This window comes from Notechis scutatus, chromosome 1 (assembly GCF_049901735.1).
Source record: "Notechis scutatus isolate UNSWTSFEM ecotype Mainland chromosome 1, rNotScu1.2, whole genome shotgun sequence".
Classification (NCBI taxonomy): Eukaryota; Metazoa; Chordata; class Lepidosauria; order Squamata; family Elapidae; genus Notechis; species Notechis scutatus.
In genome coordinates this window covers 188,759,492-188,775,676 of record NC_142009.1, presented here as the reverse complement: position 1 = coordinate 188,775,676, position 16,185 = coordinate 188,759,492, and the positions used below count along the sequence as shown (strand labels likewise).

At 37.1% G+C, this 16,185-nt stretch overlaps 1 long non-coding RNA gene across 1 annotated transcript in view; it reads left to right on the top strand.

Moving 5' to 3' along the window:
• Positions 1-16,185, top strand: part of LOC148133139 (uncharacterized) — an 18,680-nt gene extending 2,495 nt beyond the window's left edge. The window contains exon 2 of the long non-coding RNA XR_015746513.1: positions 12,651-16,185. This is a non-coding gene — a long non-coding RNA (uncharacterized LOC148133139). The remainder of the gene's footprint in view (positions 1-12,650) is intronic.

Here is a 16,185-nt window from a genome sequence, read left to right as displayed (position 1 = left end):
ACCATAACCTCCATTTTAGGCATTTTTTTTAGTTACTGAATCTTACTGAATTTCATCTGGACTTAACCCTGAAATCTCAATCTGCCATGAAGAATGGTGTGTGTTTACTTGGGATTAAGTGGGTCATAGTCTAATTCTAAACCTGTTCCTTGAAAGCCCCACTTGTTGAGGTGTTAATTTCCTGCTATTTTGGTTTTGTAAACAAGATCACAAAGCTAGATAAATATTTAGCATTCTTTTATATAGACTATCATCTAAATCAATGGTTCTCAACTTCAGGAACTTTAGAGATATAAGGACTTCAGTTCCCCAGGCAGTATATAAAGTAAAGATCAATTTTAAAAGTTGCATTATGCGTATTATCTCAAGGAGAGACCCAACCTGGAATTAAGGGGAAATTTCTTGACAGTCTCAACTAGTTGGGCTGGAAGATCTCCAAGGTCCCTTCCAATTCTGTTGCTGTTATTCTGCATCTGATATCACACATAGCATACTAGCTAAAGAAATTTAAAACAAGTTTAACCCACAGCTCTAAGAAAATCAGTCTAATGAGCACACTGGTAATCCAGATACAAGATTGGAAAGAGCTTTTTTTTTTTTTTTTGTATTTTACCAGATTAAAAAAATATTGTAAGGTTTCCCTCCCTAAATAGCAGTGAAGGGAAATATTTGGAGGACATTCTCAGTGTTTGAAATGAGGTACCTCCAACCTTCTAGGGCTGTAAAAGATTGGGGTAGCTTGCCCATTCATTCACAAAAGGATTGCTATTTGGGGCATATTCAGAGAGAATCAATTTATCAGAATACTAACTACTAACTCTTCCAGTATGCCCCACCCATGCCATAGGATGCTTCTTACTCTTATTACTAATGCTGCTATTTGGGGAAGTGGGCTATGAACACAATTCCAAACTACAGGTACAGCTCTCCATTTCTATATTCCTCTTGTTTTGTAATTAAAATTTCTATTTGCCTCTTTGTGTGTAGTTAAAATATTTGTTTTTAATGTAAAAACACAGGATTGGGACCTGGGAAACCAAAAGAAAAGTTACTGAGTATATTAGCATTCTTGAGCTCCACATGCAGATGCCAGATCTAAATAGGCTGAGGATGATGAAGATGATCCATCAGTTTATATTGTATCTTTCCAAAGTTGAAAATTTCTGACTTGAAAACTGAAGCCATCAAGAAAATGGAAGGCTAACATAGTGATGGATTTCCCTTCCAAGGTTGAAGGCTGATCTCGGGAGGGAAAATGATAATCCCCAAGAGTTGTAGTGTGGTAACATTTTTGTTTTAGTAATCCTTTGTGGTTTATGTAGATCTGTCTAACATTTCTACTGTATTTCATTCAATGTTCCCATTTTTTTTTCTTCTCTCCTACTTTTACCATCATAAATTACTTCAATATGAAGTAATGTCTGCCTTTTTTAAAAATGCCAATCTTGAAACATCTTTAGAAAATGAGGCTGAGGGAATACTGTCCATTTAGAGCTGCCAAATATGTTAGATAAATACCACATCCTGCAATATGCATTTCATGGAACAAGCTGATTACTAAGGAAGATGGGGATTGCTCCTTATTGCTCAAAGTAACATCTACTATAATTACAACTTTCAGGAATAGTTTCATGTGTTTCAAATGGTTACTTCATTACAATATCAAGGTATATTTATTTTATGAATATCTTGTCCAAAAATAAATTTAGAAATGTTTGACAGTGATGCAAAGACAAAATTTAGTTGCATTACATGCAAAACACCATCCTTTTAAAAATTCAGAGTGAAGAATAAGTACAATAACAAATCTAAATAATCCAAAAAAGAATAAAAAGAATATGAGTAGTCCTCTGTTATAATGTTATTTCCAAAAAATAAATTGATAAATTGTATAATATAAATATTGAAACAATAGACTTTTTAAATAGAAATTTTGTATTTATGCAGTTTACATAGTGATAATATAAATGGATTTATCAACAACAAAATAATGTCCAGCTGGAAGCAGTTCCTGGAAATTTGAGGTAAAGAGAGCAAGAGGAGGCGTGGACCATATGTCATTATCCCCATCTGTCAACAAACATAAAATGAGTAATTTCTGCTGTCTTCAAAATCAGAAAAAAAATGGAATAAAAAGGAGATGTCTGCTCCCATTGGAGACACATTCAAAACCTCTGAGATCTTTCACACCATAGAATTCCCTGTCTTTGCTATAGAAAAAAAGGACTTTCACACTAAGTCCAATATATTGCTCATGTTAAATGTCAACATAGATAGTCTTTGAGGTGTAGCAGTCAAAGGTTTTTTTCAAATCTGTTTATTATGATCCATAATATTGAGACTGAAAAAAACAGCTGCTACTACAGCATGGTTGCATTTTTCCCACCGGACACATGATTTCCAATATATTCCTCATAATTTTAATGCAAAGTTGGGGGAAATGGCTATGGAAAAGTTCCTGAACAGGTAGGATGGGAGGGAAAGAGAAGACTTCTGTCCAGCAATCCTATTGAATATCATTGCTTCCTTTTTACAGACTTCATTCTAGGATGTGAAAAATGTCATATGTACAAACTGTTCCATGTATGGAACAGCTAATTGTGGAATGGTTTGTATTTGCATTGAAATGTGTGTTTGGTTTTGGCTTGGGCCAAAACGTGTATTCTAGACAGAAGTGTTTTAAAGGGAGTGAGGGAGAGCAGGAAAAAGCGAAGGATATAGGTATCCTGCAGTAAAACTCACCCGTTCCCTTTCTGATTTTATAAAGGGTTTCCTTTCCCTGCTTCCCCTTAACCATCACCATTGTCTTTACTTAAAGGAAGGCACTGGGGAGGCTGGTACATAAGCCATGCAAGAGTAGAAGAGAGGCATGCCAATCTTGCTGTCCTCACCCAGTTAGGCCTCTAGATGTTTGTGTTTTTTTTGTTTTTTTTTTATTATTTTTGTTTTCAGTTGAAACCATGAACATCTGGAGTGCTCCACAATTCAATTTTGCCAAACTGCAGCCTTCCTGGAATAGCTCAGCAGAGCTTCTGAGACACATTATTTTCAGTTTGAAACAAAACACTTAATGTTTTCTGCATATTGCTATTTCATTCTCCTTCCCAGAAATCTGGGTAATGTTTTTGGCTTCTCTCCCCTAACAGACTATTGACTGTGAATATGGGGAGGGGGGGGAATAGGTGGAGTACGCAGGAGCTTCCCATGAAGCAATAAGAGTGTCCAGAGCCTTGTGTGTGACACACCCACATTTTAATGATCAAAAGGGGGGGGGGGAATCACAGTATTCCTTCCATATTTCTACCATTTCTTGTATCATGAAAGCCAGCTGAGTGACTAAGATAGTCATTCTCTTTCTTCTCAACCCACCTCAAATGGTTGTTAGAAAAATAGGAGAAAGGAATATTGTGTATGTTGGCCACCTTGAGTAGCTTATAAAAATAATAAATATGGGATAGAAATAAATAAAAATGTGACTAGAAGTTAGATGCTTGTATTAAGGATACAATTTCTAGTACAGTCCACATACTTTTATAGGAATCCAGATGCCTTCTTCCTTTTATTAGCCGAGGCTTCCCCAGATTTCTTATATTTTACCTACATAAAATCCATCACAGTAGCTGCATAACATCTTTTGAATTTTAATACTCCATCCAATAACTTAGTAAATATTCAGAATATTGTGTATTGGATGGAATTGTTTGATACATTCATGTTGTCTGTATACTTGAAAAATAATAATTACAATTATTTTACTTTCTCATCTGTTAATCACCTTTTATCCCTCAGTCTTTCTAGTCGAGTCTGCTATCCTCTTATAACCCAGTTTCCTCATTTCTTTTGCTCTTGTTTCTGGAAAGATTTAAACAAGATGGGCACATTTCAGTCAGTCCTTCAGGGCCATGGATTGAAATCCATGCCTTCCTCTGATCTGTTGTAGAATTCAGAAAGGAGTTAGCAATTTGGTGCTGACAATGCTACTTTAAGGGACAGAAACAACTTTGGTTCTAGCAGAGACAATAAAAGAAGTGGCTGCCAGTTGTAATGGGTAGAACTCTCATTGTCAGGATTGGAGGCAGAGAACTTGATACCAGTTGCCTGGGAAATGAGTGGGAGGATGCTGTTGGATATCCCATTGGGATTTGGTTGACTGTTGTGGGAGCAGAATGTAGAACTAAAATATTTGAGCCAGCAAACCCTGTGTTCTTCATTTGCTAGCCTATTACATCTAATTATGGGGATAAATTATCACTGCAGTTAAAAGATATTTTGAGAAAAAATGAGGAGTGAAACATTTGGGATACTTCTAATCGTCAAATTAAAAGAGTATACTTGGCAGACTTCCTAAAACAGGGACAATGACTGAAATGACAATTGGATTGTCAACATTAAAGAAAACAGTCTGATACTTGCCACCGTTGAAGTCACAGATTGACTTCATAGATTGATTTAAAGTATGTGGAACACGGCAGCTACTGTGGGGAATGTCTGTTGCTCTCTGGGCCAAATCAATCTTTATCTTATTTAAATTAATACAGTTAACATACACATTCAATGTATGAGTGGGTTGGCTCAGGATGCACAATTCCTTTCAATACTGCTATCAGGCTGAAAATATCACAGTGAACAGCTCACTTGATGGCAACTTTATGTGCTGAAAAGGGACTGTTGGGAAGTCAGATTCTCTTGGAATGCTCTTATCATGACATTCCCTCCCCCCCATAACCTTGATGGAGAGAGAGAGTGACTTGCCAGGGTAGATAAACATTGCACAGCTACAATAATATTTTGGGCACCCTGCTAATTCATGATATAAAGGAGGGAGGGAAGAAAGCTCAATCAGACTCGCAAAATGTTGTTCCTACTGTATACCTAATCTGAATCAGAATAGTTTTATGCCTCTTTCTTGGTCTGGTCTACCTGAAAGGGTTGACTGCTTCCAAGTCAACAAAATGTTGACGCAATAAGAAATAAAAACAATACTAAAAGCAATCCCAGGCCTAACACTTTCAGGCAAGGGTATGACTCTTAAAGATATTGAAACATGCTTTTCCCTTCATTAAATCATGATACTAGCTATTAGGCAATTTCTCAGAAGCTCTTCTGAAATCTTTTGAACAAAACATAATGAAAATTCCATCCATTGTTGTTATGTTCCAGTCTTATCAGGAAAGCCATTAAACAAACCACATATATACACCAGGAAGTTTAATTTGGTACTCTGCTTAATTGTCCAGCCCCTGATCTTCCTTGCTTTTTTTTTTCCTGATCTTGTTTGTCATTTCCATTATTCCAACAATACACTTACTGTAATACACTCGCCCTAAGGCATGGCTGCTGTATGATGGTATCTTTTCTAAATATCACTGGCCAACACTATACACTATTGTATACTGTGGCTGCTGTCTCTGATCCCTCATTGCCCTTAAGCTCATCAAATTACCAATCAATCATATGTTAGCTAATGTATGAAACAGTTGCTGGAGACCTTTTTGTGAGGTACTTAACTGCAGTTGGAATTTCTGCATTGCACTTTACCCCACTGTGGTAATATCGGCTATGCAGATAATTATAGGAGGAGGCAAGAGAGCTGGCAACAACCCTGCTGCAGATTTGTTGCAGATGCCTACGCCCCAACAACAGGGGAATTGCTAGGAAGTTCACATGCATTCTCTCCTGCAGCTGAAAGGAGAGGCTCCGTTCCAACTTGAAAGGCACAGGAGAAACCCTCTGAGTATATTGAAACTTAGGCAAGACACTTTAAATTTCCCTGACGCAGGCTCTGAATGCTTCCATCCTTCTGGTAACCCTTGTAAAATTGCAGGCATTGCTGAAAGAGCAAGACGTACAGAACTACTCACCAAGTAAAATCTGTGCCACTTCCTATTTAGGCAAAGGCTTTTTATACTTTTCTGGATTTTGAATATGAAAATACAGGCGCTGGTATAATTGCTAATTCCAACATTTGGAGTTTATCATATCCTCTGCTGTTGCCCATTCACCGCACTTCAGAAAAGGCCACTGCTTAGGATAATCAAGGACAACAGCCTGCCTGTTATTCATTGGGCTCAGGAATCTCCTAATAAAGGAGAATATTTGTAACTCGGGGTTGAAATGAGGGGTCCGTGGTGCTCTCTGAGCTTGGTTGTTGCAGACATTTCATTACCCAAACTAGGTAACATCATTGATGCTGTGATATTACTAAGACTAGCACTGATGATGTTACCTAGTTTGGATCAGTGGTGGGATTCAAAGTATTTTACTACCATTTCTGTGGGCGTGGCTTGGTGGGTGTGGCAGGGGAAGGATACTATAAAATCTCCATTCCCACCCCACTTCAGGGGAAGGATACTGCAAAATCTCCATTCCTTCCCCACTCTTGGGGGAAGGTTACTACTGGTTCTCCGAACTACTCAAAATTTCCGCTACCGGTTCTCCAGAACTGGTCAGAACCTGCTGAATACCACCTCTGGTTTGGATAATGAAACGTCTGCAAAAAGCCAAGCTCAGAGAGCACCAAGGACCCCTCATTTCTTTATTCTTCCTATCTGACAGTTTAATAATCACCTTCCCAAATCCTAAGGTGAAGACTTCATTTTGTTCCCTCTTGTTGAATTCCCCAATAGAAAAATGTTGCCAGCTAGTCAGAGGAGAACCAACATCCATATGTTGATGGTGAATGAGGACAGATAATTCTTTCCCAGAAAGTAATTAATCCTTCTCTATCATTTTCTTAGGGTTTTTCCCCCCATTAAATCAACTTCAACAAACCACCCCCATGCTATTTGTCCAAAAGAGGCGTGCACACAGGTTTTGGCAATTTCGTCAAAATGACAAAAGCGGCATTGTGCCACTGCAATACAAGCTCCATCCCTTTTGTAGAAGCATGCACATAGACCAAAGGTGCAGAGCCTGTAGGATGTCAATGTGGCATGTTGTCAATCGACATCCTGACCCTCCCCGCCAGTGGTGGGATTCAAAACATTTTACTAACGGTTCTGTGGGTGTGGCTTGGTGGGCCTGGCAGGGGAAGGACACTGTAAAATCTCCAGTCAGAGGTAGGATTTGCCGGTTCTCTGAACTACTCAAAATTTCCGCTATTGGTTCTCCAGAACTGGTCAGAACCTGCTGAATACCACCTCTGCTCCCTGCCCCCCAGCCATGTTGCCTCTGGTCTTACAGCCAATCTAGGACACGGAGTACTGTTTATTATTTATTTATTAAATTTATAGAGCTGCCCATCTTACCTTGTAACTCTGGCTGGTGCACGCAATGAGAAAAAACATAATGTCAAAACAACATAATTAAAACCATTACAATTAAAGCAGTTAAAACAATGATAGCAACAAAAAGTGTATTTTAATCCTACACACAATACAGCCTTTAATGGTCTCCACACTAGCACAGGATCCTCAGGCCTAATGGGAAAACCAAGTTTTACGGGTTAATGGTCAACTGGGGAGAAGAGAGAGAAATGATGTCCAGTGGGTGGATGCCATGGCAAAAAAGGCTTTTTCTGCATCCTGCTGAATGAAGCTCCTTGGCCGATTCAACCTGCCACATGCCCCTCCTGCTGGACCTAATGGGACAGGTAGCTGTAACAGGAGAGGTGGTCTCTCAAATGCAGCCATTATTATCAAATAATAATAATAAATATCAAATAAAAAAATCAAATAATAACCTTTTCATATTAACCTTGGTTAACGGTTTAACATCTTTAAATCTCTTGCCTTATGCTTTTAGTGAGAATAATCTCAGTAACCCAGTCTTCATCCTTTTTCCCCAGTAAACTGCTAACTGCTTAATACCTCTGTGTAAATCTTAAGTAGTAACCAGAGGTGGTATTCAGCAGGTTCTGCCCAGTTCTGGAGAACTGGTAGCGGAAATTTTGAATAGTTCGGAGAACCAGCAAATCCCACCTCTGACTGGAGATTTTACAGTATCCTTCCCCTGCCACGCCCACAGAACTGGTAGTAAAAAAAAATTGAATCCCACTACTGGTAGTAACTTAGTAATAGTAGTAACTATTGAACATGAAATGATTACAGTATTTCATTGCCTTGTGTCATTATCCTCACACATTATTCAGACTGCTTAGCTATTGATTATAGTTTGGATTTTGGGCCTCTATAATGCGTAGACCTGTTTCATGAACTTTATCACTCGGATTCCAAAGGGTTGACACTGTAGCACAGAGGTGTCAGGTATGAGGCCCACAACACTCCTGAGTGCAGCCCAAAGCAGATTAAAAGCAGTTGGGTAATATGTAGGAAAATAGAAATACAGCAAAACATAACATTACACTTTAAAACTAAGCAGAGGTAGTCTTTAGTTACTGACTGTCTCATGCAGTGACCGTTCAGGGTTAAGACAAAGCTAAAAAAAATCCTTACATATATGACTATTACCTTGTTTTGCAGTCATGTGATTGTCATTTGCATGTTTGGCCTGCAACAAGAAGAATCAATAGGCAAAAGTAACATGGTGGCTCCAAAATCATACAATGAAACTTTTAAGAATTTTTAAGGTTAAAATTCAGTTGAAACCACCATTTTTCTTGCTGTGATTAATGGATAGAGAATTAGGAAAGAGTTGTGGAAATTGTTTTTATATATAGTATAATAAGTGCTGTGAGGGTATTGTGTGCATAACAACAGGAAGATTCTCAAATGCCCATGCTCTCAAATGGTGAAGATGGCAGAATTAGCAGAGATGGCACTTGTCTGATTAGAGAAAGGACAATGACTACCTTTATTAGCTACTGGAAACTCCTTATGGATTTTTTGCGGAAAGAAGAAAAAAATGAATTTGTGATTCGTAGATTTGATGATTGGGAAGGGTAGGTTATGGAAAGAAGGAAGTTATGTTGTAATCTTAAAGAGGGTAAAATACAAAGATAACTACTATTAAGAAGATTGGAAGCTGCTGCTTTATAACTTTTCTCTCTTTTTCTTTGCATCTTTTTCACCTGCTTATTACTTTATTTACTTTTTTTCTAAAATTTGTATTGTTTTTATTGTTTAAAAATTATTTAATAAAAAGTACATATTAACAAAGAAGGCAGAAATTCATAAGTCGCAGTTGAAATATTTTGGTCATGTGAAAGTCATGTGTTATTTTATATACAGCCCATAGAGATCTTCATCTACTATTAACTATTTTTTCAGCCCCAGTTTCTGTTGACTTTGACTGTACTGCTATAGGAGACATTGCAAAAGGCAAGGATGTGGAATAGCAGAAGAGCTGCAGGAAGTGACGAGAGAAGGATTAATGCTTCCCTCTGTTGTGTGTCTCATTAAAATTTGCTCTCCCGAAACATGCATTTACACTAAATGGGCCTTCTACTAGCACTCAGGAACACTATGCTGATATCTTCAATGGGACCATCTGAAGTTAAATAAGAAAATAACACATTTCCATTCTTCCTTCCTATTCACTGCAGTCTCACTTCTCTGGATACCCTTGTAGCTTCTATTTGTAATTCTTTAAAACAGCACATTAATTGCTGTCACACAATTTAACATTTCATCCGGCTTGACCCTCTATCACCCAAAGGCAAGTCTGACATTTAAGACTTCATAATTTAAGACTTCATAGTAGCTGCCCAGTGAACGTAGAAAGTCAGGCAGTCACGAATATCATCTCATTAGTGCCCTCCATAGTAGTTTCAAACAATTAATTGCACATTATCAATGGTATCTGTCATAGTGGCTGGTTCCACACTAGAGTTTGTATGGTGACATGGCCACTTTTTAATACATTCAATGTTTTACATCTCTCTGTCATCCTCAAACCATATGGCCCTCATACATTAGGAAATGTTTATTCAGCTGATAATCTTTGAGTGGCATATCCAGGGCAAAAACTGGACTGATTAAAAATTACATTAAATTTAACTAAGATGGCCCTTGTGTATTTAATCGTTTTCTACTGTCATATTAAAAAGTACAGATTGACAAGAGCATTTGGAAGAGTTCTAGAGTCATAGATTTTTGACCTCAGTTCCACATCAGACTTTGCTTCTGTCCTAGCCACAAAGATTATTTTTAATACTCTCTTGCTTCATGCACTTCGACCCTAGTTTAGGGTGTGGCTTCCATGTGCCCAGGCAGATGTCTCTGTGCTCTGTAATGCATATTATATAGTGTTTAACATTATGGCTTCAATGTAATGGGGCGTGAACAAGAATGACTATACTGTACATTCCAATTTGTTAAAAGGTTTGTACTCAAAGTATTAAAAGGGCGTTCAGTAATGTGGATTTTTCTACAAAAGATTGGATCTGATTTTTTCCCTTGTTGCTCTGTACCTATGGAGATTTCACTTAATTTGACTTCTTAAATTTATTTATTTCCCTTCTTTATTATTTTTATAAATGACTCAAGATGGCAAAGACACATAATATTCCTTCTATTTTCCGCACTGCAACACCACTGTGAGGTGAGCTGGGTTCAGAGAAATTACTGCCTCAGAATCACCCGGGTGTATTCTTGATGTTATGTTCTGCAGGGATATCCAAAGAGGTTTTTTTAAAAAAATTATAACCTAAAGTTTGAAAATTTCAGCTAGGGTTAGGGTTCTTGTATCATTAAAAAGCACTTAGCTTGCAAGCTTTGTGGATAGAGGAGGGTGCAAGAAAAAAATTGACCTTCCCCAATAATGTAATCAAACAAGGAAGAAAAATTAAGTTGAGGGAGACTGAAGTCTAATAGGAAATACCCTGTTTCCCCCAACCTCAGGGGTGAAAAGGCTATGAGAAATAGCCTTAGCATCGGTGCCAGTTGCCTTGGGGGAAGTAAAGTTTTAAAAAAGTGAAATGGGAGAACAAAATGCATGCACACACTTTTTACCCTGGCATGACTAAGCTGAGTTACAGATTCTTTCTCTTCTATGGAATCCTATCTGAGCTTGGTTGTTTGCTTGAAGATATTTCATTAGCAGACTAGGTAACATCTTCAGTATTACCCAAAATACTTTTGGCACTGAAGATGTTATCTAGTTGACAATGAAAAGTCTGCAAGCAGACAACCAAGGACTCCACCATTCAGTCGTGAGCTGCACATAGTCTTTGATTTATGACCACAACTGACCCCAGAATTTGGGTTGTAAGTTATTGCAGTTGTAAGTCCAATCATCGCATGACTGGACTCAGCTTTACCACCATTTTTACAATGATTGGTAAGCAAGTCATTATGGTTGTTAAATGATTCACATGGTGAGAACTCTAAATTCAGCTTATCCAAAGGGTACAAAATGTGATCATGTGACCACGGAATGCTCCAATCAGTTTAAAAAGCAAGCTGGTTGCCAAGCACCTAAAATGCAATCACATGACTGGGGGGGTACGGCAGTTGTAATTTCTTTGGGCAGGTCACAAGTAAACTCCATTGTAACTTTGAATTGTTAAGTAACCAGTCATAGATCGAAGACTACCTACTCAGATATTCTCTTCCAATGGTTTCTTCTGTCAATGATGACTTGGCTGTTGTGATCTGCATTTAAGCCAAATTTTTATTTGCTTAATAATAATATGTTTCAGATTTTTAATGATAAACAATAGTACAGAAAAATGATAATATATATGTTAGTTTAAAAATAGCCAACATATTATTTTTGAGTTTAATTTTAAAGTTCTGAACGTGAATGTATGTGTTTATTTTTAACATTTCTATTTATAAAATGATGAATAATCCAAAATAAGAGGATTAAAGTATTTATTCCTACTGGACTAATGTATAACTATTTGTTAGGTTACTAATTTATGTTACAAAACTATTTTATAAATGATAAATATGCCATCTTAAGTAAAAAGCCTTGAACCTATGATTATGTGGATCTAAAATAGTCAGAATAGGAAAGCCAGCAGGTAATTCATCACAAATATAATTAGCAGACATTTCAAATGATGTTATAATGTACCAAATCTGTCAAATAATTTCTGAATTGTGTGGATTTGGAGAGCATTTCAAAAAATTAACAGGAACTTCCATCTTCCAGGGAAAAAAAACTTGTTCTCTTTAGTATAGTTATTTACAATCTTGTGGCTTTAGGATGAAACAAGAATTTTACCCATCAAGGGCACAAGCATTCTCCATGTTTCAACAAGCTAGCAGGCCAACTGAGCTGACTTGTTCGTGTCTCTGAGAGGGAGTTTACGTGAAAAAGAGAAATTTCACCCCTACCATCTCTCCCCCACCCAACTGCCAAACAGCACTTTCAACTGGATTTAACTTGCCCATGAATCAGCTTCCTAGTTAAGAAACAGAAATGCTCACTTCTGATTCATAATGCTTCCAGACAAGGCACTCCTAGCACTATGGTATTAAATCCAAAGCCCTTTGCAATTCCAACTTCCATTCTAAATTGTGATTTTCCACTAAGAAAAAAGTGCAGGAAGAATTAGTAGAAAAGCACAAGAGGTTATCAAGGTGGAAGGTGTTACCATTAGAATATTGTGCAGTGACTATAAAAGAAAACCTTTGGAAGTGACCCAAACTTCAGGATTTAGATGGAATCTGGGCGGGGGACATTAATATTATTTTCATGTGTACAATTTGCGACATATTGACACATTATCTTTTATATTGAGATTCTGTTCTCTTATCTACCACCACTACCTTTAAAAAAATGTAACAATTTTTTCTTCCTAGGTTACATATTCTTGATACGGTTGGTGAACTTTTTCCAAGGATGTCCTTCCATTGGCCAGGAACAAGCTGCAAACCTAACAAAGACCTTGGAGAGAAAGAAGAGCTGCTGTTAGCTCTGTGTTGTAAAGTTGAACAGTATCAAGATTATGGGGTGGTAATTCTGCTGACATTTGTAGTTTCATTCATTCATTCATTCTCTATGTTTTGCTTTTGCTTGATGCAAACAACCTCTAGATTTTAATAGAACAAACACTACCTTCAAAGCATCTATTGTATGGCTTGAACAGAGATAATTCATTTTCTGGAGTTTTTTTTTTCTTCTTTTCTTTCTTTCTTAAAAAATGTTCTAGGATCCTGTCCTTTGTATACAGTACAAGTCAGAGGTGTCAAACTCAATTTCATTGAGGGGTTGTATTTGGGTTGTATTTGACCTCAGGTGGGGGAGGGCTGGCAGTGAGGGCATGGCCAATTTGACCTCATTTATGTCAGAAGCACCTGTGTGGTGGCCAAGTGCTAAGGCAGGACTTCCCTCAGACCCACCCTCGCTCTTCCTTCCCATCTTTCCTTATTTTTCCTTCCTTCCTTCCTTCCTTCCTTCCTTCCTTCCTTCCTTCCTTCCTTCCTTTCTTTCTTCCTTCCTTCCTTTCTTTCTTTCTTTCTTTCTTTCTTTCTTTCTTTCTTTCTTTCTTTCTTTCTTTCTTTCTTTCTTTCTTTCCCTTTCTTCTTTCCTATCCCTTCTTGCATGCTCAAATGCAAAAAGGGAAACGTTTATTCTTTTGTTTTGTTTTTTTAGTTTGTTTTGCTAGCCCTCTGCCAGTGAAAATGGAACTCAGGAGGGCCGCGATCATGATGGCTTCCTGCGGTCCTCTGCCAGCAAAAGCAGAGCTTGGGGGGGCTCACGTGGCCCTCCTGAGCTCCATTTTTTTTCTGGCAGAGGCTCCATTGCTGTTTTCAGGGCAGCCCTGCAGGGCCAGATCTAAGCATCCCACAGGTCACATCCAGCCTGTGGACCTTGAGTTTGACACCCCTGGTATAAGTGGTGGGAAAACTGGCTGTGGAACTCTCCAGTCATTAGGTGGCAGCGTTCTTAACTCTTCTGCCACTTAGAAGTTAGTCAAAGTGCTGCAAATCTGGTAGAGAAGGAAGAGAAGACGAAAAAGGCCTGTTTAATAACATCCAATGTGGAAGCCCTTATGGTCTTTTTCTTTCCAGCTTCTTTGCAATGAACTCAGAACACATGTTGAAACCCAATATTTTATTAGGCAGGTAAGTTTGTAACTAGCTAATCTAATGGCAGTTTTATTTGGAATTCTGTTTGTGCAGTTGTTGCCTTTTCTACAATTTTTGAATTTCCCTTTTCCCCCAAATATCTTTTTGTATGCAGAGATTTAGCTTAATATCTAAGCTAATCTCTTACTAAGTTCCTGAGTGCAAGATGAGGTAGTTGGTTAGCTACCCCTTGTATTTAAAGATTGGTGCTAAATCGTTAAAATATATTACTTCTGGATTTTAGGGCTGGATGATCCACAGCATTGGCTATTTTTCATAGAGGTGAGTTGAAAAAAGAAGTCCCAAGCCATACTAAAGAGATTCAAGCTAATTTCTAGCAGCCTATCCTAACAACCTCTTGCTGGAAAATTCTTTGAAAAATACTGATTGGTGGGATATTTTAAAATTACCCTTTTCCCAGTTGGCATCACCTGGCTTCATCTAAATTTGTGTGTGTGTGTGTGTAATATATATATAAATTGCATGTCCACCACATAAGGAAAATTATCCCTATTGTTTACAGCCACTCCAACATTTTGAAGAATGATTGTGTAGTATAATCTAGCAGGTGCTAAATACCACCAATGTAACACCTTCAATTGCCACTCTTGCTTAGAGGAAAAAAAAATCCTGATTTCCCCAATTGCCACTTTAATTCAATTATTGGATTTCCTAAATCAGTATTCCAAGCATCTTTTAAACCGGAAAGACAACTCATAATTTGTAATAAGAGCATACTGCATCAATCTTTGACCTTGTTTCTTTTGGTTGTGTCAAATAATGTTAAATTCTCAAAAATCGTACAGGTAGTCCTCAACTTAACAACCATATTTGGGCCCAAAGTTTCCATTGTTAAGTTATTAAGTGAATCAGTGCAGTTCTAAAGTGAACCGTGCATGAGGCTAATCTGGCTTCGCCCATTAGCATTGCTTGTCAGAAGAAGTCTAGGAAGGTTACAAATGGTGATCACATGACCTCAGGACAGTGCAACTGTTCTAAATACATGCAACTTACCAAAGGCCTTCATTTTGATCACATGACCATGGGGATGCTGTAACAGTCGAAAGTGTGAAAACCAGTCATGAGTCACTTTTTTCAGTGCTGTAACTTTGAGCAGCCACTAAACTAATGGTTGTAAGTTGAGGACTACCTATATAGGGGCAAATTCTTGACTTTACCTAAGCTCTTGCCAGAAAAAGCAGTATAACTGGCAGATAGCCCAGTCTATTTCATGGCCCAAAATTGATATAAAAATAATCCTGTAAAAGTTATAATTCTTCAAAAAAAATTAATTGATCTGATCTGTATTAAAGTTTTATAACAGTCATCAGAAAGACTAGAGGAAAATGCCACCTATCAAAACTATGTTTTTTAAAAAATTGAAATATTGTATTAGTAAAACAGTATTAATTTTATATATGCTGGGGAAATTTTTCATCTGGAAAAATATAATTCAAAAGATTGCCAGCTACTGATATAATATCTGTATCAGTTCTCTGCTTAATTAGGTGCTCCACTATAAATGGAATTGAATATTTCTGCTTATTTATAATAGATATTTGGAAGCCCCTCAACCTCCCTCTTACAGATATAAAATCTTTCTATTCTTGTTTTCTTAAAATTGAAACTAAAGCTTTCAGTTGTCTTTGTCATTTCATCAGTACTTTGTCTGGCATTTCAAATGGGGAAGGATTTTAAACAAATTATGTTTGGAAAGGGTCTTCTGGAGCAACATTTTTAGTGAAATGAGTATAATTACAAAACAGTCTCTCGAATGCTTTCCCAAGTTAGGTTTGTTGTATCCACCATATTTGTACAATCCAACAATTCACTTAAAATAGCAAACTGTCAATTTACTTAAGGCAATTGCATAACATTCCTAAATTTCTTGAAAATGTAACTATTGATTTGTCAATTATAAATGCTTTCTTAATTCCCTTATTACAAAAAAAATCACTGACAGACATAGCATAATGAACTTTCAGAGGCAAGAATCACATTTTTATCATACTTGGGCAGATTAAATTCCAAAATGCAAAATTGCAAAAGGTGTAATCTTGTAAATTCTTCTTGTATATGGAAATGATGAACAACTTTTAGACTTTTCAAATTTGTGGTGACTTTTACTTTTTATTTATTTATATCCTTTTTTGTGTTTGTCCTCACAGCATTGTACGTTCTTTGTTTAATATTTTGCTTAATATTTTTTTGATTGTATAAATTGCTATTCAATTTTTAAAAATCTAAATAAAAATACTGAAACAAA